The 26,211-nt window shown below is 31.0% G+C and overlaps 1 long non-coding RNA gene across 2 annotated transcripts in view; it reads right to left on the bottom strand.

Moving 5' to 3' along the window:
- LOC111675370 overlaps positions 1-26,211 on the bottom strand; it is a 52,722-nt gene that overhangs the window by 12,235 nt on the left and 14,276 nt on the right. The window contains exons 2-3 of one of the 2 annotated variants that reach the window (XR_006941365.1): positions 17,181-17,466; positions 13,789-14,813 (exon numbers count right to left, since the gene is read on the bottom strand). This is a non-coding gene — a long non-coding RNA (uncharacterized LOC111675370). The remainder of the gene's footprint in view (positions 1-13,788; positions 14,814-17,180; positions 17,467-26,211) is intronic. The other variant, XR_006941366.1, reaches the window with a different exon arrangement.

The following is a 26,211-nucleotide window of genomic DNA, read 5'->3' as shown; positions in this document are numbered from 1 at the left end:
ATCTGATACTACGGGTGGCCAGTTGCCGCAGGACTTGTCTTGGCTGGTCAGTTTGTTGAAGTTCCTTCGGGATCCACGCAAACCGCGGGCAGAGAATGTTAGTTTAAGGACTGATATATCATATACCTAATGGGTTGGATAATTCTCTCTTCGAGCAGGTCTGTGTACAAAGCAGCATATGTTGGATTCCTGAACCCGATCAGTATTTCTTACCAGTCGCTTAGTAGGACGCCGGCTTATGCTGGGGAATTGTCAGGTTAGTATTCAATGGTTGCCTGTCATCCCATAGAGTGATATTTATGCTCATGGAAATGGAACTGATGCGAAAATTGTAAAAATATCGGGTACTGATTAAGTATGCCTTTTTACGCTTCGGGGAAGTTCTTAGATCGGTTCATAAAAGGGGGTTCCTAATCCATTTTATTGGGTATTTCGGACTACCATATATGTCTCTAGGTGCTGTTGCCGAAACAACAGAGCCATCTCACTAGTGTGGTTGCGCGGGCTTAAAGAGGTAAGGAATGCACTGGAATTGGGATTACATTCTAAATAAAGCAATTTTTCATGGCATCATAAGGGTGGTCATCTTCCGGTATATCCGGATGAACGATTTCATCTGATGATGGAGTTTGTCTCCCCCTTTCTATTGACTTAAGACCAGTGATTGCTTTTTCCTTGTCGGGAGGTGCAGTAGGCTTGAGCCTATGCTGTCTGTCATTCCGCAACGGGGCTATTGTGACAAGTGATTAGATAGCTCGACTACTTCAGCAAAGTGCTTGTATATGGACCGGCACATACATGTACAAAAAGTGCCACTCGAGTTCTTCATTGATGGATTTAGGGGCGATGGTAGACCTTTTTCAAATCAACGCAGTGGATGAAAAAGAAGTTCACGTTAAGCACTCGACATTCTTGTCTGCTGCCAACCTAGTGCAGTCGTCTGTGAACGAAATCACATCCACACCATATGAAAGGTTAGGTAATTTAAAAATGTAGAGATTAAAAAGGAGTGGTGACAGGGTCTTACCTTAAAGAAACATTTGTCTAATTCTATGGTGTTTAGAACAAGGTTTCTAAACTCAACAAACGTTTAGCGACCACTCAAATAGTTAATGATCCATCTTTTTGTCTGATGTTGAGCTAATGTAAGGTGTCGTGTCAGTGTTGGGATATGAAGAGCCTCAAGTGTTTTAGCGACTGGTAAGAACATAGTGATCGGTCTGTACGATTCTCTCTCGTTCACATTTTCCTTGGTTTCAGCAGGGAATTTCAAGCATTCATTATTATTGAAAATGATTAATATCGGAAGGCAATTTCAGTTACCTGTCGGAATAGAAATAAAAATTCGTAAAAGAAGTAATTATGCAACAATCGTGTCAAATTTTTGCACATGTTTACCTGAAATTATACTCGGGCCACATTGGCTTAGTCCCCATAAAACGTCCTGTTAGAAAAACCGAACCTTGTATTGATGAAATTCGGCAATTTTTATATGATCTAAAATATTTTACTAAATTTATAACGACCGGACTTACAGAAAATCTATTTACCAATAATAGATACAAATAGATATTTATCGGATCCATAATACTTATATAGATTTTTTCACTGTTAATTTCTTTATAATATTTTTAGGACGTGTCTAATGTTCACATCTGGATAATTTTAACCAAGTTGTCTAGTTAGGATAAAAATAGTTTTAAAATATTTATACATATTCCGTCTACATATACACATAGATGAAATAATGTATAAATTTGAATAGGATTTCAAATTATGTACAATATTTTCTTTTTGATAATTGATAAACCAAAATGATTAACTTATTGTTTGATGGTGATAATAACTCTTCAAAGATTTAAAATTAACCCCCTCATTTTATAAAACGAAACATTCGGTAACGTAAAAAATTTGTATGAAGAATACTGGGAAATTTTTGAAAATTTTAATTTTTTCCATACAAATTTTTTTGAACGTTTGTCGTTTCGTTTTATAAAATTAGGCCCTAAGTTAACCAGATTACAAACTCATAGTCGTGCAATTTATTTTCTTACCTTTTTTTATGTCTTAAAATTCTAGGAAATTTGTCATTTGTAAAAGACCTTAAAACTAAAAGAACATAGAAGAATTAGAAGGAATTTGAAAATATATTCCAAATCACTCAAACTAAAGTGAAGATTTAGGGCCTCATTTTATAAAACGAAACGACAAACGTTCAAAAAAATTTGTATGGAAAAAATTAAAATTTTCAAAAATTTCCCAGTATTCTTCATACAAATATTTATCGTTAACGAAAGTTTCGTTTTATAAAATGAGGGGGTTATTGTATCGATTCGTTTCAACTTTGTAAAAAAGTGTATTCTTACACCCACCATCAAAAGAGATGTGGCAAGTTATAAAATCTAATGTCCATGATTAGATTTTATAACTTGCCGTCCATACGTTTGTCTGTTGATAGAGTGCGAACGAAGAGTGAAAGAAAACTATCATTTTGGTATTGAAAATAGACGGTATCTATCAACGATTTCTTATAGACCCTAAAAATACTAGTAGTTAGACAAAATCAAGTTTTATAGAAACCAATATGGATCTTTCTTTATGAATTTATGACTAAAGTTCGTATATTTGCAAAATTTCTCTATAATCCTCAAATTTTGCATTGATATCCGCATGGATATTTAGGAATAGATAATTATGTTGACTATCAAGAGAATGACAGCTCCCGAACCTATACAGTATATATGTATATATAGCGAGTCCTTATAGAATCGGAGTCAATTAAGCTGTGTCCGACTGTCCATATGTTTGATGATATTAATTTTCTGAAGATCCCAAATATCTTTGAGACCCAAAACTTCAACAATTCTATTAAACATGCTTGCCAAATCGATCCAAAAATAACAGAGAGATGAGAAACAATTTCTAAAAATTTCACTAATAATTGGATTTTTTGTACTTTTCCAGGGACTTATGGTATTTTTTTCTCAAAGGGCACTTTTTTATATTTTCTTATATTGAACCTAGATTAAAATCTTTAAGAAAGAATTTTTGATACTTTTTTTGTTATTCAGCATACAAGCAGCAAACTGATTGAATACTTTTTGGTACTTTTTCGTTTTACAAATAGAATTTTTTGATTTATTATATATAAAACTCTTAGAGCTCAGTTAGCTTCTACGTTTCGGTTCGGGGCGGATCAGCTGATTCATTGGCAATCACACGGTTAAACTTACGATTAACACAGGTTTCCTTAAGCCTAAAACGAATCAGCTGATTCATCATGGACGCAACGGAACGTAACAGTCGTAATTCAGGTCTGACTAGAAGAACAACTCTCGCGTCTTCTTCATTTGTTTTTAAGAACAGCCAGGGTTGTGTTTGTTGTCTATCTGTCTTTCCATTAAATTGCGTCTCACTCGCATTTCTGTGATTATGCATTGTCTGTATCTACCTCGTGCTGTAGTTTACCTTGAAGTGAGGTTATGTTTTGACTGGAATACTCAAATCGTTTACACCCTGGTGGAAACCATTTAAACTCTTACATTTTATTGGTGGAGCACAATTTAAAATTAGTTTTTTTACAAAAGTGTTTAAATGTCCACATGGGATAAACTGGCATTTTGGTTATATACCACGCAAAAAAAGAACTTCCAAAGAAACGAAAAAGAAGTAGAATTTACTCCATGGAAGTACTGAAAAAGACCTGAAGAAGTGATGATTTTAACACAGGCTTGTCATTAAGAGGGATGTTCTTTTTATTTGATACCAAATTTACTACATCTAAAGTCATTCTTAGGAAGAAATTTTGATGTTCTTTTTTTTAGAAATTATTAGGAAGTGAAATTGTAGTGTTATAGAATACAACTAATTTGACTTTAATAAATCTACAGAAATAAATAAATTACATGTATTTATCAATCAACTCTAAAATAAAATGGGTTTAATTAAAAAAAAAATCAGTACAAAAAATTTACTTTAAATTTTAAACAAAATTGGATTCTTTTCGCTTCTTTGCGAGTCAATAAACATCACTTCCACAGAAGATAAACAAATTCACTTAATGCTAATTTTGAAGTGGTGATAAATGTTATCATTTGGAAGTACTTCGTTTTATTTTTGCTAGGTACCTCGCCATCAAACTAAAAATTAATAAAAACGAACAGAATGTAAAAACGCACTTTGTTGAAGGGTATATGAGATTCGGTATGGCTGAATACCATAGTTTATCTTTTTTCTAATTTCCCTAGTCAAGTGTAAATTACAAAGAAAGAAAAGCCCCACCCATAAGAATAATACTGGTGTCACAATTGTTATTTGCATTCATTGTTGTCGTATCAATAAAATGTCAAAATAAAATCTATTTTTAGCCAACGCATCCTCTATACAATGCCAACTTAAACAAAATGATAATATTATTAGAAAATGCATAGAAATAAACGACAAACTGTTGTCAAAGATAATTGAATGAAATGAAAAGATTAAAATTATTTATTTTTACTAAAAGATGGAAAACATGTTACCACAGATTGCCACACACTAGTATTATTGTTATATATTTTCAAAGAAAATCCATAGACGAGAATATAAAAGAAATAGTAATAAAAACTAAGATATAGTATAATTAAAAATAAAATTTTTACAATTTCAACCTAAACATTTGTAAGACTTTATACTTTTATTTTCTTTTCCTTTAAGTTTCTTTTTTTATAATAAAAACATGTAATTATACACAATTTCCTTTCTTTATGGAACAACAGCATCTACGCGTTTTAATGAAAATTACCACAATTTTCTTGCTGCATTAATTTTCTATATAGCAAAACTGTATGTTTCACATAGTTGAACACTTAGTAATGAATGTAGTATATTCTTAGTGAAATTTTTCTGCAATATTTTCTTTCTTTAGTTTTTTTTTTTGCATTTTGTCTTTTTCTGCAATATTTCTTCAAATTAAACATGTTTTGCATAATAATTAGTTGCATTTTATTATGCATTTCATTATTTTATACATAAAATTGTTGATGCCATTGAGCATGATTACGGTTATGATGAAGATGAATTTTAATTAAACTTATATATTTATAAACAAAAAAAAACTATTAGTTGAAATTAAAAAGAACTGCATAATAATTAGATGTGATGAAATTATTATACAAAAGACTCTTTGAGATGCCGAAAGATACAAGATGCAATTATATAACATTTGAGCTTAAAGTTTTTTTTTTTTTTTTGAGTAAAACAGGTTAAAAATAAAATATTAATTATATGCTGAATAATCTGTAATTATTTTAGTTACACATTTACATCCAAAATTTGTTCACCACACTGGTGATGTTAATATAGGTAACTTGGAATTTTCTAATCACTGTTCCTGATCTGAAATGAACTCTTGGGTTACATTTTTGTATAGCTATGCCCGAAATCCTTTGTTTATGCTCGTAATCCTTTGTTTTGCACACAGAATTAAAATAACTCTTCTCTTGGGTCGTCTTATTCTGAAGAGCTTGAACAGCTCTCTTCAAAGCTACCCCATAGAATTTTCTACCAACCGTTTCCCACACATGTTTATAATTAAGCCCTTCTAAAGCGGAGCGGTTTTATATTTATATAGTCTCTTATGACTAGTCCAATACTAGACCTACTCATATGTGTTATTTCTATTGTCTACAGTAGCTTTAGAATATAAAGTTTAGATAATACAAGATAATGATAGGTTCTTAACAGTATGGTGACCTTTTTACCGAAACTAATTAACTTTGGTGTCGATAACTACATCTCTCGATGTATATAGAACTTTTTCATTATCGCTCTTAGGAACTGTTATAAAAAGGATATATAGATTAATTCGATGATGTGTCTAAACACACAAAACATACTACATTGCTTCATGTATATTTATGGGTTGTTCTATTAAGGAATCAGAAGCTATTGATGTGCTGCACATGATGTGTTTCAATCAATCGATAAAAGAATGTTATGTGTTTGTTTGAAATTAGGACACTTATTCTCACGAATATTCTCTTTGACCTTTGGATTGCAAAAAGCACATCTTAACGGATGTCTATTAACTTGGCGTTGTCATTTCAACAACGCATTGTTGTCATTTTGATTATGTCATGATTTGTGTCATTTCGGCAATTCATCTGTCTACTTATTGATCTATCAATCCACCTACCACCTATCTATCTATCTATCTATCTATCTATCTATCTATCTATCTATCTATCTATCTATCTATCTATCTATCTATCTATCTATCTATCTATCTATCTATCTATCTATCTATCTATCTATCTATCTATCTATCTATCTATCTATCTATATATCTATCTATTTATCTACCTATCTATCTATCTATCTATCTATCTATCTATCTATCTACCTATCTATTTATCTATCTATCTATCTATCTATCTATCTATCTATCTATCTATCTATCTATCTATCTATCTATCTATCTATCTATCTATCTATCTATCTTTCTTTCTATCTATCTATCTATCTATCTATCTATCTATCTATCTATCTATCTATCTATCTATCTATCTATCTATCTATCTATCTATCTATCTGTCTATCTATCTACCTTGTAAGACACTTTACAGGACAATTATATAAACATATGTTTCAGGAATTTTGAGAAGTGTTCCTGTAAATTTAATCACTTTTTCAGTTCTACAAAACCAATAAACCCTTGAGCTGTATCTTAATGGTAAAAAAATAATAAGAATTTATTAATCACTTATTGCGGTTAGTTAAAAAAAGTTTTGAGTGTTTTATAATTAAGTTCTTAAGTTTACATACTTAAGAGTTTTATTTCTTAATTAAATAATTCTCAGCAATTTTATCAATAATTAATAAAAACAAAAACCCTTTAAGTTTACATACTTCAACTTAAATTATATTAAATTCAATTACATGAATAAATTTAAGAACATTAGGTGGGCCCGAAATTAATACTAAAAATATAAGTAATATTTGCATATGCATGTCTATATACTATAATAAAGTCCTTACTATTAATCCTCTATATGTATGTATGTCAAACTAACCCAATTCAAATTGAATACGAAACAACAGAAAAAAACTAATCTCTTTAAATAACATAATAAATTTAAATATAAGAGTTAATTGTTTTATAACATAAACCTATTAAAATTCAAAATAACTTCATTTCAATTCATATAGAAAAGGATAATGTTGCCTAATTGCTAAACACAACACGATATCATACAACAGAACACACGTCAACAAACACACGTTAGAACAACAGAGGTGACATGAACGAATTATAAGGAAGAGAGAGAGAGAGTGAGAGTTTTATTAAGTGTTAGTGAGTGGGTCGATGAGTGAGTGGGTGGTGTGCAAGTGTGTAAATGGTCTTCAGGCTGTATGTTTGTGTGCTTTAAGCAAATTTGATTAAAATTCTAAGAACATACACAAAGAAAATTTACATAAGATTTATTTACTTACTATCAAACTGGCGTAACTTAAAACTTAGGATTTTGTCATTACTATGAAAACATATTAATGAAAAATCGTATATGATAACACATTTAAAATCCTTTTTACAACTTAGTATATTTTTTAGTTGTGACACTTTCCTGTCAATTGCCAACGTAGTATGTGTACATTCTCAAACCTCTGAATTTTTGTTATACATATTTTGGGTATTTTATTATTCGAACATGTTTTAAAATCAAATGACCTGCATTAAAACAATACAAATAAAATGTTGACCAATATGTTGACAAACAAATAAATAAATAAAATCAATTCGACGACAAAAGGCTAATAAAACACAACTTTTTCAAAAAAAGTTAAAATGTTAAGAGGTCATAAGGGTTTTTTCATATTTATTTATTTAAAATACAAGAAATTTCATAATGAATAAAATAAAACATGGAGAAACTATGATCACAAAAAAATTCAGAGAAAACTTAAAAACTTCGTTAATAAGCGATAAATAAGATGCCACGCCCACAATAAAATAAGTGGGAACATGTTAGTGTTCCAAAATCTTGTCAGCATCACTTTAATATCACTATGAATATTTAAGATAATATAGGAGGCCTAGAACAAGGGGGCGTGGCAATTAAAAAAAAACCTATATCTAGTTAACCATTAAAGCCAGAATTTTCAAAATTTGCACCGGGAACATAGAAATTCAAAAGGAACAATTTGGAGGGAAAACTAGCAATAGGAGGCGTGGCATCTTTCATACGAATTAAATATAAAAATGCATATATTTTTTAAACTATTTGAGATTGAATCCCTAAATTTTGCACGAACAACTTTGACACGCATAAAAAACATCAGAGTAATAAATTGTGGGACTAGCAATATATCTGGGAAACCAGAAACAGAATCCTTAAAAATTGCACGAAAAAAATATTGACATCTAAAAGAAAAATTTAGGGAAAACATGACAGGAGTAACAATATAGGCTGGGAATAGAAACTTTAGAAGTAAAATGTGTCATCTGGGTACATCTATTTTATCTGGTACTTACTTCAGAAGACAGTTGTCAACAGGGTATTTCCTCATAGGTACTTTCAAAACCGCACTCCATTCAAAGATCCTTAAGAATGTGTATAATAATTGTTATCATGAATGTGTCGATTGGAATGTTTTACAAAATGACTGTAACCCTTAGAGACTAAATATCTTCACTGCACTCCATTTATAGATCTTTAAGAATGTGTGTGATGATTGTTTTCATGAATGTGTCGATTGAAAGGTCTGTGTGATGACAAGGAACATTTGAAGTTAAGTGCGCCTAATATTTCACAAAATGACCCGAATTGGTGAGTAAATTCTCCATACATATACTAACGTCAGTCATAAAAAAAATTGGCCAAAAGATTTATGTAACGATAAGAAAACGATGTCTTATTGATGGATAGAAGAGTGTCGAATCAAAAGGTGACTGCAACAGTTAAAGACTATATAGCTCGAGTATGGAGTATGAAAGTCAAATAAGTAAGGCGCTATGTGTCTATTTACGGTACTAAGACATGAACTGAAATATTATCGCATAGAGTGTTACAGCTGCTAGAAAATACAAGAATAATCGAGACTTCAAAGGTTCAAATCTACGTTGCTTGTCTCAAGACTCTCACCTCGAAAGTGTTTAGATCAAAAAGTATTCTCAATACATTCACTTCATGACCCAATTTAGACTATATCTAGTCGATTTGACATTTGTCTTAAATGTATTCTGAAAACATTGAAAGGACTCTCATCGGTAACTTTGAGTAACTTTAAAGCACACACCCATAAAAATCTGTACCTACATTCTAAACTGGCAGTCAAAACCGCACAAAGCGTCTGCAGTGAAATCCCGAAAATTGAAATATTTACAGTTTAACTATCCACAACATTAGCTTTCGACAGTCGGAAGACAATTAATAAAATATCAGAGAACTTTGTCAGATTAAGCTTTTAAAAACAAGCTTTGCATCATTTAAGTACCAGACCATTCAGGTTTTTAATCTTCCGACTGAACGAAATATTATTGCAAAATATCATATTTAAAACACCAGGATGATCAATTTATGATTGCCAAAAATTTTATTGTTTTATAATCATTTTATAATCAGTTCTTAATCACTTATCGGGAACATTTTTGGATAATTTTTAAGCTGCCTTTTTGTACATCTTTAAGGTCATCAAAATAGATCAAAAAATACTCATTTTATGATTAATCATGCATCAGTCTTCCATAAGCATTTTTTGAAATTTTTGATCACATTCTTCTGCAAAATTAAAATGATTATTATATGTGCTCATTTTCTGCTTAACTATCATATTTCAAACACCAGGATGATCAATTTATGATTGCCAAACATTTTTCATATAATCAGTTTTTAATCACGAGCATTTTCGAATAATTTTTTAAGCGCGCCTTTTGTACATCTTTTAGGTCATCAAAAGCGGTCAAAAATACTCATTTACTGATTAATCATCCAACAATCTACCAAATGCCAGCTGGATACTTACACATGTAATTATGTTCATAAGTATTTAAGGAAAAATAATTAAAAGAAAATTTGTAACACAATTCGCTCAACTCATTAATTAAAAAAACATATACATTGTATATAACTAAATAAAGTGGAGCGTATTAAGATTTACACTCTAAAAAATATTGTGTAATTTTATTTGGGTTAAAAAATAACATTCATTATAATAAACGACATAAAATATTTAGTTGATACATGCATACGTTTCAAAAAAAATCCTTCGTGCTTGGAATTAAAATAGCACAACTCCATGTCAAAAGTCTAAACTAAATATTATGACATATTTCTTTTTTTATTTCAAAATTTCTCACATTTTTCGCACTTTTTATTTATTTATTTATATTTTATATACATGCATTATATACATACATACTTCTGTAAAATATATAAATAATTTATAATGTATTTTTATATGTATGTAAGTATGTACTAGTTTTATTGTCAATTCTTATTTATACATATGAATATTTTTATATGTATGAACATATGAATGATTGCTTTTCGCTAAAACCTAAATATTCTTTGACACTTAAGGGAATTTCAATAATGCCTCCTTGCCCGTAAAACTTTTCAAAGTTTATCTTTTCACAATACTTTAAATGAATGCATTCTTCTGCACTTGTTTTACTATTTACCGATCGTACAAAAATGTTAACTGCTTCCAAGAGTTTGATGAAAACCAGCTCTGACCTTGTATATGTAAAATGTTCTTAACTAAATGAGAATTATATTGAATATATTTCTATAATGGATTTAGTCTTTCATCCGATTGGGACAACGATGTTTTAAAGGCTTGTAATTTTTTTTCAAGGAATAGAGCATCATTTTCGAATAAAACTAAGTTCTGAATAGTACATACACATAAGAGAATATTTTCAAATTATATATAAATTTCAACTTTATTTTTCAAATCAATTGTCTTTAGTAAACACTGGATCACATTGTTTTTTTTGGTGTCAATTTGCAAGTGTGTTAAAAGGTATTTATTTGTCTCATATAAAATGGGTTACTTTCATTGAAAGAAGAAAATAATAACAAATATTTCTCTAAAAATAAAAAATCCTTGCAGAAACATATGCATATATATTAGATAGTCTCTATGTATTAAAAAGAAATATAAAAAAATTATTTAAAAGGGGCGTTAGTTCTAGAGATACATACAAGCGGCAGTTCAATCATTTTTGGTCGGCGGCTTATAATAGTAAATACCGGCGTCGGCTAAATTGTCGGCTGAATTTAATTTTTTCTTTAGAAATTGTTTGTTACATTAGTGCCGGTCCACACTAGGAAACTTTCGTAGAGAAACTTTTTCTTAATTCTCTTTTGAAATTTCCAAAATGTCCACACATAGAAACTTTTGTTTCAGAAAATACTTATTAATTACATTGATTTGTTGTTGTAAGAATAAGAAGAATAAGACCTGGTTCACACTAGGAAACTTTTTTTGGGAAACTTTTGATTTTCGTGTGTGAGGGAACGAGAAAGAAATATCAACCATCTCTTTCTCTCACACACAAAATCAAAAATTTCTCAACAAAAGTTTCCCAGTGTGAACCAGGTTTAACAAAACAAGTTACCGAGTACGGAGACTCCGTACCGCGAGGGAGATGAATGATATTCCTTCTCTATCTCTCACGCAAAAACAAAAGTTTCCCAAAAAAAATTTCTTAGTGCAGACCGGCAATTAAAAATCTTTGTATAATAGTCAGTTATAATGAAACCAGTCTCTGTATAAGTTTTTTCCTCGAAAACAGTTATTTATTTAGAAAATTGAATCTATATCCTCGAAAACAGTTATTTATGTATATAAAAAATTAAATCTATAACATCTGGTTTATAATGACCTGGTTCACACTAGGAAACTTTTTTGGGAAACTTTTGATTTTTGTGTGTGAGAGAAAGAGAAAGAAATATCAACCATCTCTTTCTTTCACACACAAAATCAAAAGATTCTCAACAAAAGTTTACTAGTGTGAACCAGGTCGATACCACAATATGATATGGCAACTCATTTGAATTTACATGTAAAAATATAAACTAAGGCAACTCCTTTCAATTGGTTGCCAATTAAGTCGTATTATGTAAGTCGTTGTCGACAAATTCGACGTCAACAGTAAAAATAGCTATTTTTACTTATTTCCGACAATTTTTTTTTATTATTTTAAGTCAAGAAATCTGTTTAGTACAACTCATTTTCTGTCGACAGCAAATTTTACGACGACTCAAAATTGGTGTCGACAACGACTTACATAATAGGAGTGAATATTAAACAAATTCTGCAATCATAATTCGGCTCCTATTCTGCAACGTTGTCAAAATTGCAACAATTCGTTGACAAAATCTAAATTTTAAACATATCCGTTTTCTAAGTGTTAACAAATCTCAGCATTCCAATAACATTTAGATAACGGATGTGTATAAAATTTGGATTTCGACAGAGCACTCGGAGCACCATTGCTACACAGAAAAAAACTTACATTGAAAAGTAATGAGTTAAAATGATAAAAAAACTCTTTTCAGTACTTTTTGGTTTTGGTTTTAATAACAAAAAGGAGCCAGTGAGAATACGAACCAGGGACTTTGGTTTGATAGTGGTTGGATTCAATTAGCCGAGCTCCTGGTCCACAATATTAGTCTTATATAAACTTATCTTGTAAATTTTTCATAAGGCTGTGATATCCAAAATAGTTAAAATAACTATGGACGATAGTAGGGACACTACGAAAGGGATGGTCCACCTGTTAGGTACGAAAAAGCCGGATGTCAAAGACAAAGAGGATAATATAAGACCGTACATGGTGAACTTAAGTGACTGGATGTTTTAAGTGACTCCATTCATGATACTAGTTTCACATAGAAATTGGGGAATTTATCTCTGCCTAAAGATGAGCTTTCTTACATTTGGAAGAATCCTATCTACAAGTTGTTTGGCAGAAGTTGTGGGGAAGAACTCAAGCGTGAAGTGACTCCTTTGATAAAACTAGTTTTATACAGAAGACAAGGAAATTTATCACTGTCTAAAGATGTGCTTTTCAACGATCAGGCTTATAAGAGAAAAACCCCAAAAATTTGGAAGAAACCTGTCCACAGATTGTTCGGCTAAAGTTGTGGAGAAGACGATAAGAATGGAAAGTTGAGATCTTACGCTTTCCTGCCCAATAGGAAAAAGACAGATTCCTTAAAGTTCTCGTCAAGTGATAGTAGGTTACTTCTCACAAAATATCGACAAAGCGTCGATATTTAAGGTCCAGTCGGTGACGCTCTGGAGTGGTCCACTTCCTAGAGACAACAGGTGGATATTGCCATTAAAACGAATAATACTCAAAAGAGTAATAATGGTCGATCACAGCATCAAACTGTGCTAAAAGTCTAAGAGGATGCTACCCCGATAACCAATGAGCTCATGTTTTCAGAACTTAATTTTAAGTCCTTAGTAAAGAAAATATCACATTATTTTCAAGTAATCTCTGCAGAAACTAGGAAGTTTAAATTTACCGCAAAAGAATCTGTGATTTGGTAATTTCTTATTATAACACCTTAATCTTAGTTGTCAAAAGATTTTCTTTTCTTTTTAATAACCACCTCCTGTAGAGTTTTCACCTAAATTTTCATATACTACATACAGATGGTTTTTAAATAATTTATACTTAAATAATAGCAAACAACAATAAGAATGGAAATTTAAAAGAATTTTTTCTTATTGTTTAAAAGTATGAATAGTAGAAGAATGCAAGAATATAAAAAAAATTAAATTCCCACTCACCTTGCCATTGTGATTTATAGGATGATACAATTTTAAGGCTTGATTTTTTCTTCTTGTACAACTTAAAATGTTTTTGTTTTTGTGGCTGCTGCTGCTGCTGCTACTGATGATGATGATAACGACGTCGATGTTGCGGGAGGTGATGGTTATATAGTTGCTGTTGATGTTTTTGTAGTTGCAATTCTAGTTTATGATGATAAAGCACAAACCACAACTTGGCAAAAGGATGTAAAACAGAGCGAGAGAATGATAGAGGGAGAGAGAGAGATGAAATGTATATAACAATATCACAAAAATATGTTTTACAATGTGTTTGTGTTTTTTATTTAGTTGTTTGTTTGTATTAGTAGCAATAGTAGTAGTTCACACATACACATATTCGTTAACAATTTTAGAGTATCTAGAAGAATAGTTAAATGATTCACATTTCCCTAACCGGAAGTTGGCGTCTTCTTCATCAACATCATCAACACATAAACACACAATTTCTTTGGTAAACAGTTTTTCTTGCTGTGCTTTAACTTCCTTTTCTATTGTTTCTTTTTTCGTAGTTTTGTTCTTTTGGGTAGGCAGGGTGGGGGGTAGTTAGGAAATGAAAAAAAATCCCAATTCAAAATCTTACATCACATACAATAATACTCTTTCGAAAGTGCCAAAAACGTTTGTTTGGTTTAAGGTTTATTTTTTCTTTATGGAAAATTACATTCTTTTTTTTTTGTCTTTCTTTGTTTTTCAAGTATCCATAGAAACCTTTTTTTAAAACAATTTTTTTTAAACACAAATTCTTTTATTCTTTTGTTACACTTTCTCTTGTTGTCTTCGATTTATATTCAGATATATTTTTTGTTCTTTCTTGTTTTTGTTGTTGCTGTTATTATTGCTATTTTCTTAGTCCTCTATATATATTTATGTACGTACACTCACCACAATGACTGTGCACTTAGTGTCATTTTAACATTTCGTCCTTGGGCTATAAACTTAGAACAGTGACTGCAGGGGGTGAGAGTGTTTTTTATGTTCTCCTTCTTTTTTCCAATTAAAAAAAACAGCAACAGAAGGTATGAACGAGCATTATCGAAAAGAAAAATATATATTTTAAAAAGGTTTTATCACTAAATAAAGGTGTATTTCACATCAATGATTGCACAATGGGTTCAGTGTTATTCTGTTTGGTCAAAAAGATTATATTGAACTGATCACTAGGCATGAAGTCGAAATGCTTTACGTGAGTACATGACATGTTGCCTTATCTCACAGTGATACTTTTCCAACCACTGGGTGAGTAAAAAGTTAACAACTCACCACTGCCCCTTAGTGTTTCTTAAACACAGGTTGCAATTTTTGAACATGGATGTTCAGGCGCATGTAGAAGCGCTTGGCTCAAGTACTCGAGCTATCTAATCTCTTGCCTCCTTGGGGAAAGACAAGTATCATGTTGTTCGGCAACAGCACCTAGAGGGACGTAATTGGTAGTCCGAAACACGGACCATATAAATTAATAAGACTTTATTTCAGTGGTCACAAAGACCCACTGTGATAAGTTGAGCATACACTCAACCATGTAGGAAAATCGCTATATAAATCAAAGAGAGGGCAGTGACGAACTTGCACCTCGTCCATCCTTCCTTTCTTGTTAGATTAAATATTCTAACACATCACTGCACCAACTCCATCCGCCAATTGCATCAGTTACTCCATTCTCTCTATAGAATGCAATTAGACATCAGAAAACTTCACCTCGTATACCCAATCTCTTCTAATCCAACATTTTATTAATTTATAGTCATGCTCTGTAATTCGTACCGCTCCAGCATCTAGGAACGATCACAGAAGTGTATTATGAAAATCATATTCACGGTGTATCAGTCTTTTAACCAAACAACCCTCTTCCTGCGATTTGGGTTTTAACCACAACCATTAATGGATCCCTAAGGAACCTCAACCAACTGACCATCCAGGACATAGTCCTGCGGGCAACTGGCCAACCGTAGTACCAGATTATGTGGTGCCCTGGTTCGACCTCTTTTCAATTTAGGCCATGCAGTACACACATCTACCTCCTGATTGCAATACATCATGATGTGACACTCATCAAGGAAACATGCCCGGAGGGGCTGATCACTAGGCATGTTTCGAACCTTGTATTAAAAGGTGACTTCGGGGTGCACTGTGGCTGAGCAAAGTGCTTGTACAGGTTAACTGCGTGAATCGTCACAAAAGCGCATTCTGAGGGTAAAAAAAAATACCAAAGGCCGACACGGCAGATGCGTTTCACCACATTCATATAAGTGTTTAAGTAAGATCCAAATTAAGTTGGGTAACATTGACAAGAAATGACAAAAACAGTGTTATTCATTTCCAAAGATGGAAAAAGAAACTCTGGTTTTATATTTAAAGTAGTGAAGAGTGAAGTGGAGTGGATAATAGAAAGTAAATCTATAACATCTAAATAGATATAGAACTGAATTGAAAAAAATACTCAAAAGTAAGAATGAAGTTTTGCAGAATTAAAGTTTTGAACTTATACCTTTTGATCGAAATAGGGGAGTGGTTAGAGGTCCACAAAATAGGATGCTCAATCTTCTCAAATGTTTATTTATGTTCCGATTAAAAAAATTAAATTTCCTTAAGTTTCGGGATTATTAAAGAACCGCTTAACCGAATATTTGGAAGGCTATGAAGGACTTGGAGGTTGACAACAGAATAACAAATGAATATAAAGAAAAGCAGAGGCATTGATTTCTATTTAGATGTTGAAAGAGTTGGGAAATGAAACTCATGTAATACCTTTTGGAATCTTAGCGGACGAGATACCCGCAAAATCAAATTAAAAAAAATGTTGGAGGAAGAATAGAGATTTGAGAAACGCGGAAATTCAGAATATATTCATTTAAACTATGAAAAACTTTCGAATACTATCCAACTTTTCAACTCCAAACGAAATTAATTAAGACAAAGATGCCTGAACGTGCCTGACCTTTAAAAGTTTTCAAAAACCATATTAAACATACCACAACCGTACGAAAGTTAGGAAAGAAGATTTTGGGGCAGCAGACAGAAACCAAGAAATGTTAGGCCAAATCAGATCAACATTTGGAGAAGTCTATATAATTCTAAGTAAGTTTATATAAGGTCACTGCGCTCTAAATATCGAGCACTTGCATTTACTAGATATAAACTAAACTTTGTTAGATAAAGACGTTTGCGTTTTAGTTGACCTGCATAAAGAGCAATAGGTCGAAATCAACTTTAAATTTAGGACACATGGTTTTATTGTTATTATATGAATGTATATACAAATTCGAGACTTGTTATAACCTAGTCAACTAGAATTTTCCGAAAAAAAACATTTAACCCATAGTGCAATGTTGATGTAAATGTCAAATACATACATGGATCGTTAGATGTTTTTCTATAAATTTTTTTTGTTTATTTTTCGATTTGTTTGCAAAATTTAGTTTGTTGATTTGTATATAAAAGTAATTTGAAAGATACACTTGATACGCACAACCTGCGATGATTATGTTTTAAGATTTATGCCTGTTAGCAATATAAAACCATACAATTTTCCTTCTTGGAACCTGCGAAGTTAGATTTTTATTTGCGCATTTTTATATTCGTAACAGACAGCATGTTCTCTACACGTGTTGTATTTTTGCAAAAAAACAAAGTAACGATCTGTAACGAAAAAAAAAATAAAATATTTGTAATTTATTTATATAAATTATGATGTTTTTTTGTTATAAGTTACAACAAAATGCAAAATATAAACTTGTTTGTTGCTGCCATTTTGTGGTTATTTAGTTTGGATTTTTTAATGCTTTTTGTATGTATTTTATGTGTCCAAGTATTTATACTTTATTGGCCTGACCTTTTTTATTTTTTTTTTTTGTGGCAACCTTGTAGTTTAACCCTCAAGTGCTCAGGGTTAAACAACACAGAACACAAAAGCTGCCTTTAAGTGTTTGCCAATATGTTTGACAAGAAAACAACTAAAAATAATAAAGCATTGTATTGAATTTATAAGAGTTGACTGAGGAATTTGTAACAGAGAACATTGAACGGGTCAAACATTCGGGCAAGTCCGAAGGCTTGTTAACGATAGAAAATGCAAACAACTAGTTTTTTGTGATACAATACAAAATGTAAGAAAATTTAATGTTGGAAAATATCAACTGTTCATAGAAGAAAGTAATTTTGTTAGAGGAGAAGAAGAGGAAAAAATTTGGCAAAACTATAATAAGGAAACAGAAATTTTCGAAATAGTGGCAAGGCGGGTCAATTATGAACCGGTTTGTAATATTTAAACTTATGTCCTTTTTGTGTTATGCATATTACGTCATGTTGTTAAATATATATCTAACTAAATACCTACCTACCTACTTATCTATCTATCTATCTATCTATCTATCTATCTATCTATCTATCTATCTATCTATCTATCTATCTATCTGTCTATCTGTTTATCTGTCTATCTATCTATCTATCTATCTATCTATCTATCTATCTATCTATCTATCTATCTATCTATCTATCTATCTATCTATCTATCTATCTATCTATCTATCTATCTAACTAACTACCTAACTAAGTAAATAACCAACTAATTAACTAACTAACTAATTAACTAACCAACTAATTAACTGACAAACTAACTACCCGACTGCACAACTAAGTACCTTGTCCTTCTACTCCTTAATATTTTCTTGAATGGTGGCAAGGCGGGTTAATTATGAACCGGTTTGTAATATTTAAACTTATGTCCTTTTTGTGTTATACATATTACGTCATGTTGTTAAATATATATCTAACTAAATACCTACCTACTTATCTATCTATCTATCTATCTATCTATCTATCTATCTATCTATCTATCTATCTATCTATCTATCTATCTATCTATCTATTTATCTATCTATCTATCTGTCTATCTGTTTATCTGTCTATCTATCTATCTATCTATCTATCTATCTATCTATCTATCTATCTATCTATCTATCTAACTAACTACCTAACTAAGTAAATAACCAACTAATTAACTAACTAACTAATTAACTAACCAACTAATTAACTGACAAATTGACTACCCGACTGCACAACTAAGTACCTTGTCCTTCTATTCCTTAATATTTTCTTAAATTGGTCATGGAGGACTGATACACTTCCTAGGCAACAAGAGGTGTTACCCTGAAATGGAGTGCTTTGTCAAATATCCGCCGAGAGTTTATCATGGATCATTTAAAATAGGCTTAGCGAAGGCATCTTTGAAATCACACAAAGTTTAACCTCAAAAAAGGACAGCTGGATACTGCGGCTAAAAATTGTTACCGTTTAAGGTAGGTCTATTAATTTCACTAAAGCATTTCCCTATAATATAAATAAATTCGCAACACTGTTGTAATCAATGCCAAAATTAAAATGTGTTTCACAACTTTTTTTAGATTCTAAGAAAATGGAGCACATTTTATTCAAATTGAAAATGCTAACAAATAATTTTATTCATAAGGATTGAGATCAAACTAAATTTAATTTTTATGCTACTGTTTAAAGTTTATAAAATAAAATAAAAAAACGCTATCAATAAAACAAACTTTTTGTGAAATGTTTACTATCTCAAGGTGTAGTTTGTTGTTCTAATCGGATTGTTTTAAATAAAATTTATATTTTATTATATTTTTGCATACATTTTAATAAAAAGTACTTGTGGTTTTATTATTTAAAAAAAAAAACTATCACATACAAATGTATAAATTATAATAATGTAAAGAAAAGTTGAAATAACAATTTTATTAAATCATGGCAAAAAAAGGAGAAATTGTAATAAACGGAAGTAGTTTTATTAAACAGTTGTTTTATTCTTTAATCCCTTTATTTAAACCAGTTTTTAATGTTTTATTAGATTTCCGTTATATATTCACATTTTTTGTTTGATTTAATTTATAATTGTATTTTAAATCCTATTTTGTATTTTTCTTTGTTTTTTATTAAATAAATATTCAATTAAAGTTTTTAAAATTATAAACATATGTATGAGCTTATGTTTTTGTTTAGTTTTAGATTTGATTTTAATTTTAAAGTTAACTAATTTTTTTGTGGCCTTGCATTAAACTTTACATATGTATATGAACATTAGGGTGGTTTGTTTTGCCATTTCGAGTGCAACAAATCAGAACAGTTTCGTTTCTTGACTAGTCTATGGGTAAATAAATATAAACTGTTACTCTTCCTAGTTACTAGTGAAGTGATCTCGTTTCGTACCTAATTTAAAGATGTGTTTAGATGAATTAAGACCGATTATAAGATTAAATTAATTCCAAAGTGTGATTTTTTCAAATTCGTTTCGTACTTACTTCAAAAATTGTTTGCTGAATTATTATTTTCAATGTTCAGAAACTCAGTTTCCTGAACGTAATTCGTAATAGTTTTTCAATTTGTGAGGAATGTTATTTCCGGAATAACATTACTTCCAAGATGCTTGAATCTAATTCAACGAATGCTTGAGAGTAGCAAAAAAAATCTCTAGAGTTTCAATGTCCTCTCCACATGCTCTACATCATGTCTAAATCCGCATGTCCAATTTTGTATAGTTGTGCTAGTAATCATATGAGTCAACTCAGAATACGTACCATCATTCTTACCTCAGATTTGCGCATATATATTTTAATCAAATTTACTCATTACGTTATTGCTCGGACTTCTGACTGGAAGGTTGTGTTATGATTAGGTGGTATATTTCTGTTTCTGGGTCTTCAATAAAAAACCCCAATATCTAGTTTATAAACTGCTCTATGAATTAGTCTTTGAACTAATATACATTATATTCTATAGATCAGTCAATATAGTAATTTGATAACTTATCAATGAATCTATTATATGGAGACAATAAACATAGACTTTTCCAATTGGATCTCTACTGATCTGGAAGCCAGAAAACTGTCATTAATCACTGCCCTCAGACTCAATGCTATAGATGCATAGACATATACACCATACGGTCATGCAAGTATTATAGAAGAGAAATTCTTTCTTCCAGTTAATATTGACTATTGCGCAACCCAAACCTTTCCTCCACAGATATTTCGTCTACACTATATACGAAAACTCTGCATCAGAGGAAAATAGCTCCCTAAGAACCCCCTTATTATATACGGACGGTTCTAAGAAAGGGAACCGAGATGGCATTGGCATCCCTGAATTTAAGACTTGGATATATTTTAGGATATAAAATAACTGTAGTCCACTACTGAACTATAAGCCATAAAAAGAGAAGCAAATTGGCTTTGGCATTACAGAGTATCAGACAGAGATATTCAAATTTGTACCGATAGCCCAGCTGCTATTAAATCCCTGATTGGTGTAAATACTACATCCAAACTAAACATGATGACGAGACATTCAAAAATCGTGATTGGCAACTGTACTGCTGATGAAAATGGGGACGTAGACATCTTTTGGGTTGTATCTACACCAGGAATATATGGCCAAGTTTGGACTGTAATCGCACGTCATATCTTCTGTAACTAAACAGTCCTCATATCAGCAATCTTGCCGCTGTCATTACGGGACATACCTCATTCGGTAACCATGCAAGAAGACTTAGTATACCCCACAACGACTTCTATGGAAGTTGTCAAGACAAGGAAGAATCTGTCGAACATCTTTTCTGTTAATGCCCTGCGCTAGCAGACATTCAATTCATATATCTAGGAATGCGACTATTTGACGACTTGTCGGAACTATCTAGGCTAAGACTGGATTATTAATGACTTTATGAGGCACAGTAATTGGTTTTTAATACCATCAAGCCATATTTGACCAAGGCATTTATTAGTCCACAGGAACGAAACTTCTATCTCTTCTTCTATTTCCATCTCAAGTCTTCATTACTCTCAGTATTTCATTCTATACTTACTCTATACCTCTCTTATGGCTAAACCCTAAAACTATAGATTTTTCTTTCTTTTCTATCTCTATTTTCTTTACAGGTATCACAAAGGTACCAAGAGAACCCAATTATGCGTCTTTGTAACCTGAATACCTAACCTAACTGATCATATTGAAAGTGCTTTATATTGATTACACAGAGAAAACAGATTCGTTGTGATAACCGAATTTGTTTACAATCGAATTTAGTCAGTTCTAAGAACTATCTCACTATTCGATTGCAATAATTAAAAAATTTGGTTACTATTCATTACTAGTACATTTAATATATATAATATATATAGTTTTAAATATAATTTATTTAAAACTCAACTAAAAACACACCCTTATTTTTGGCTTTTGGTACATTGGATATGCCTTTTATCATCATCAGTCATCATATGGCACGTAACTCATTTAATTTTCTATGAACGGCTGAATGTGTCCTTTTTATAAAAAAATAATAAAAAAGCAGTTTTAATCCAGCAGTTCGACGGGACATTCCCAAACTGACCACTTAACCTACCGCTTGTGGTGGCCCCTAGCCACCAGACTACCCAGGTGACCAACGATTTTAACATGGACTGGTCCTACGTGGAAGTCAATCGTCACTCTACACCCTACAGTCGAAAGACGGTCAAAAATAGTCAAAGAATGGTAATCTCTAAATGGGTTCTCGGAAGTCAGCCCCATTACTAGCTATTTAACTGGCGATACTTTTCTTGCTATAAAAGTGTTCTGGGATAGTGACGATTTACTTTTATTCTTGATGAATGGCCCAAAATATGCGAATTGGAATCAACAGGTGGTAAAATATTAATGGAAATAAATAGATATTGGTATATTAGTAGAAAATAATAATCATTTCTCCAAAAGATGGGTAAAATAACTACTTTCGGAAGTACAACAACAAAAAACAACTTTTAACAGTATAATCTCTAGATTACTTGTAGACAGTAAAGAGACAATTGCCTCCGCTCTCGCTTTCAAAGAGGACACTTATATGATGACTGTCTTCATTCTCGATTACAAAGGGTACATTCGTGACGAATGACTTAAAACATACGAATTACAATCATCCAGGTGGTTAACTATTAGTGGAAATTACTGTCTTTATCGTATGCATTGACTCTTTGTTGAACTGCTGGGTATACACATGTATGTGAGCGTTCTTAATTTCTTATGGTGTCTTAATTTATTATTTATATACAAATAAAACTTTATAAAGTACATATAACTTTAATAATTCAATTCTCTAAGAAATGATTTCTAAAAGCTTTCTTCTCATCTCTTCAATTCTCCTATAATAATATTTTAAACAAAACAGCTTTAAAGTATATACATATAAAGTATAGAAGGCAGTTAATTTAATTAGACTCTTATTCAAAATTTCAATGAATAAATGCACATAAGTAATGAATAGAAATCTATATTTTTATTCTATTCTACTCGATATACAATGTAAATACATATGTAAGTACGTACATACATATGTATGTAATTGAGATTATTGTAGTAGTTGTGTTATTAATACAATAGGTATCATAAATGATAATTTGAATAAATTTGTAACTTAGAACTAAGAACTATATATAACAGACATTCATATACTTGTGTATGTACATATTCAATTGCAGACAATCACATATACATACACATGTATATTCCGATACACTTGTATATTACATGCCAAGAAATAGCAAACTAAAATCAATAAACTTTTGTCTAAATGTTGCAATAATTTACATTGATTATGGGTGTTTTCTACTAAGTAGACTGCAATAAAATTATGAATTTATAAATTGTTCTATACATAACTCTTGCAAACTAAAGGGTCAATTATGAACCATACTCTTTTGAATTCATTTATTATCTGTAATAGGGGTTATAAGAGGAGTAGGATAGGAATCGATCCTTATAAAATTTTGTAGGTGTGAATGTTTCCCATAAAACTTTTGATTGTCAGATTTCATTGCTAAACTACATATATGGTATCTGACGATACCATATATGTATATCGAATAGGGTCAATAATTACTTTCACTTGTAAAGTAATTTTTAAGGGAATATTTAATGTGGTGGCTAGGTTGGAATTTTGAAAGATATGGTTCCTATTCGGTATCGCTTTATCTCGTTGACTTTTTGATAAACCTTATCTGGCAAAGTTCATAAAATATATTATTTAATTTATAAATTAAACAAAAGAGTATATGGCTATGTCTATTATTATTCCTTAGCTTCACAGTAGTTCATCAAATCCCCATAACTATTTGAGTACGAATGTTAAATTTCCCGCCATGGCGTTTAAAAATTTGCGGCATTCTTGGACTAGTATTTCAAGGATTTCATTGTAGCGTGACAATCGGTAAAAGTTTTCATTCTATTCGATATACTGTTATATCAATGACAATTTGTTGATCTTTTTACAGCCGATATTTAAGCCTGTTGAGGACCATAGTAATTTTGAATCCTAAACGTTTTTTTGATTCCAAACCTGCAGTTCGACAAAGAGTCGATGCATCAGGAAAATATAGTGATTGCCACTAAAGTCTAACCACCTGGTTGGCTCCAATTATTGGACTAGTATTGATTTAGTTTATACATCTGCCCATTGGCATTGTAGCTTGACAATCGATAAAAATTCTAATATTTCTGTTCGATATACTGTTATATCAATATTTTTCTGATCCCGAACTCGTAGTTTGGCGAAGAGTTAATGCATCCGAAAAAGACGGGGAGCAAACACTTAAAAAACAAACATAAGCTATTTGTCGGGTGATGATTGACTTTCTCGTAGCATAAGCACATGTTACCCTAAGTGGTCGGTTAAATAGGTAGTTCGGGACCATCCAACAACAAATCGCTTTCCTCTTTTGAAACCAATCATATAAAGAAAGGTTGTAAGCGCGACATATTCTCCCCAGTCTTGAATTTTCGAAGATAGTAAAACCAAAATTTCTCTAGAACAAGGGTTTAGGAGGACAATAATCAACATCAGCTGGGAGACAGGCTATCGCATCTATAATTCTTGCACGCAGAGAAAAAACATAGTTCGACATGGTTACTATAACTAAACTATGTTCACTGTAACAATATATTGTTATCAAAAACATATAATTGTTATTTTAATTCTATTTAAACAATATTGTTGTTACTGTAATCATTTTCATGTTCATGGCAATTATAAATTTGAGTATGATTCACTGAAAAATAATTATTTTTTCAATAACGGTAACGGCTAAAACATATTATGTTACTAACAAATATTTCAACTAACTGATAACCATTATATGTTATGTTGCTATATGTTGCATAACCATTATATGTTATGTGGTTATAAATAACCATTATATGTTTTGTTGTTCTATATCTGTTGCTACAACAACAAAACAACTTTAGCCACACACAACTCACACATATTAATTTGTGTGTGTTGTCTAAAGCGACAATAAAATGAGTTGAAATAATTCTTATTTGGTTTATAACATTATATGTATAAGTATTTCACTTTGTATAGAATAATGTAGTTATGTTTTTGGGAATTAAATTAAAATTTGTAAATCGGTTTGAGTAATGAAGGTTTTTACTTTTTTAGAAACTGTAATTGTACTGATAGTAATTAAAATAAATTTGATTTCGAATACATATAAAATAGTCAAGTATAACAAACAATATTATGATATATAACAAATTTTATGATAAAATGTTTTAGCTGATTTCAACCATAATATAATATTTTAAAATTGTTACAATAACCATAATATATCTAGACTACAATCATAATTTTAACCATAATATGTTGCTCTTAGAACATGGTAACCACAACCATGTTTTTTCTCTGAGTGTGGGCATCAGTATAGTTTGTATGACCTTACACCAATTGCATTTAATCTGTGAATTAAACTTCTTAGAGGCCTGTTATAAGGATTAACATTTCCGTTAGAACTTTGTCAAGGAGTAAGCAATTTAAGTTTCTGTCTATATAGAATAGAATCGTCATTACTTCTGTCAATACTTCATCGTCTTGAAAGATTCCTCGATTTATTAAGATATCGTATACAGTTGAAGTCTTTATACTGCTACCAAAACGGCATACGCTTGCAGACCAATGTTCTGAGTAGATTATTTATAGCTACGTTTCATAAAATTTAAACAGCTTACCACCTTGATGTGTGCCCCTACTTTACATCCTTAGGATCTCTGCCTAAGGATGAGCATAAAATCTTGATGATTTTATGCTCAAGCAGATGTTAAACAACCTAATTGTAGATAGATCAAAACCAATGATTGACCCATAGGATAATGTTATTATTTTATATTTTAACTTAATTTATCGAACATTATATTAAAACCCTCAAACTGATGAACACATTTCAATTATTATTCATAAATAAATGAAAAAATATTTTTACAATTTCTATCTTCATTTAGTCTGGCCCCATTTCGATGAAATATTAAGTATTAATAATTTAAGTCGTATATTCTTGGATGCCAAATAAG

This window comes from Lucilia cuprina, chromosome 6 (assembly GCF_022045245.1).
Source record: "Lucilia cuprina isolate Lc7/37 chromosome 6, ASM2204524v1, whole genome shotgun sequence".
Classification (NCBI taxonomy): Eukaryota; Metazoa; Arthropoda; class Insecta; order Diptera; family Calliphoridae; genus Lucilia; species Lucilia cuprina.
Note: the sequence above shows the minus strand (reverse complement) of the source record. Positions and strands in the feature narration are given on the sequence as shown.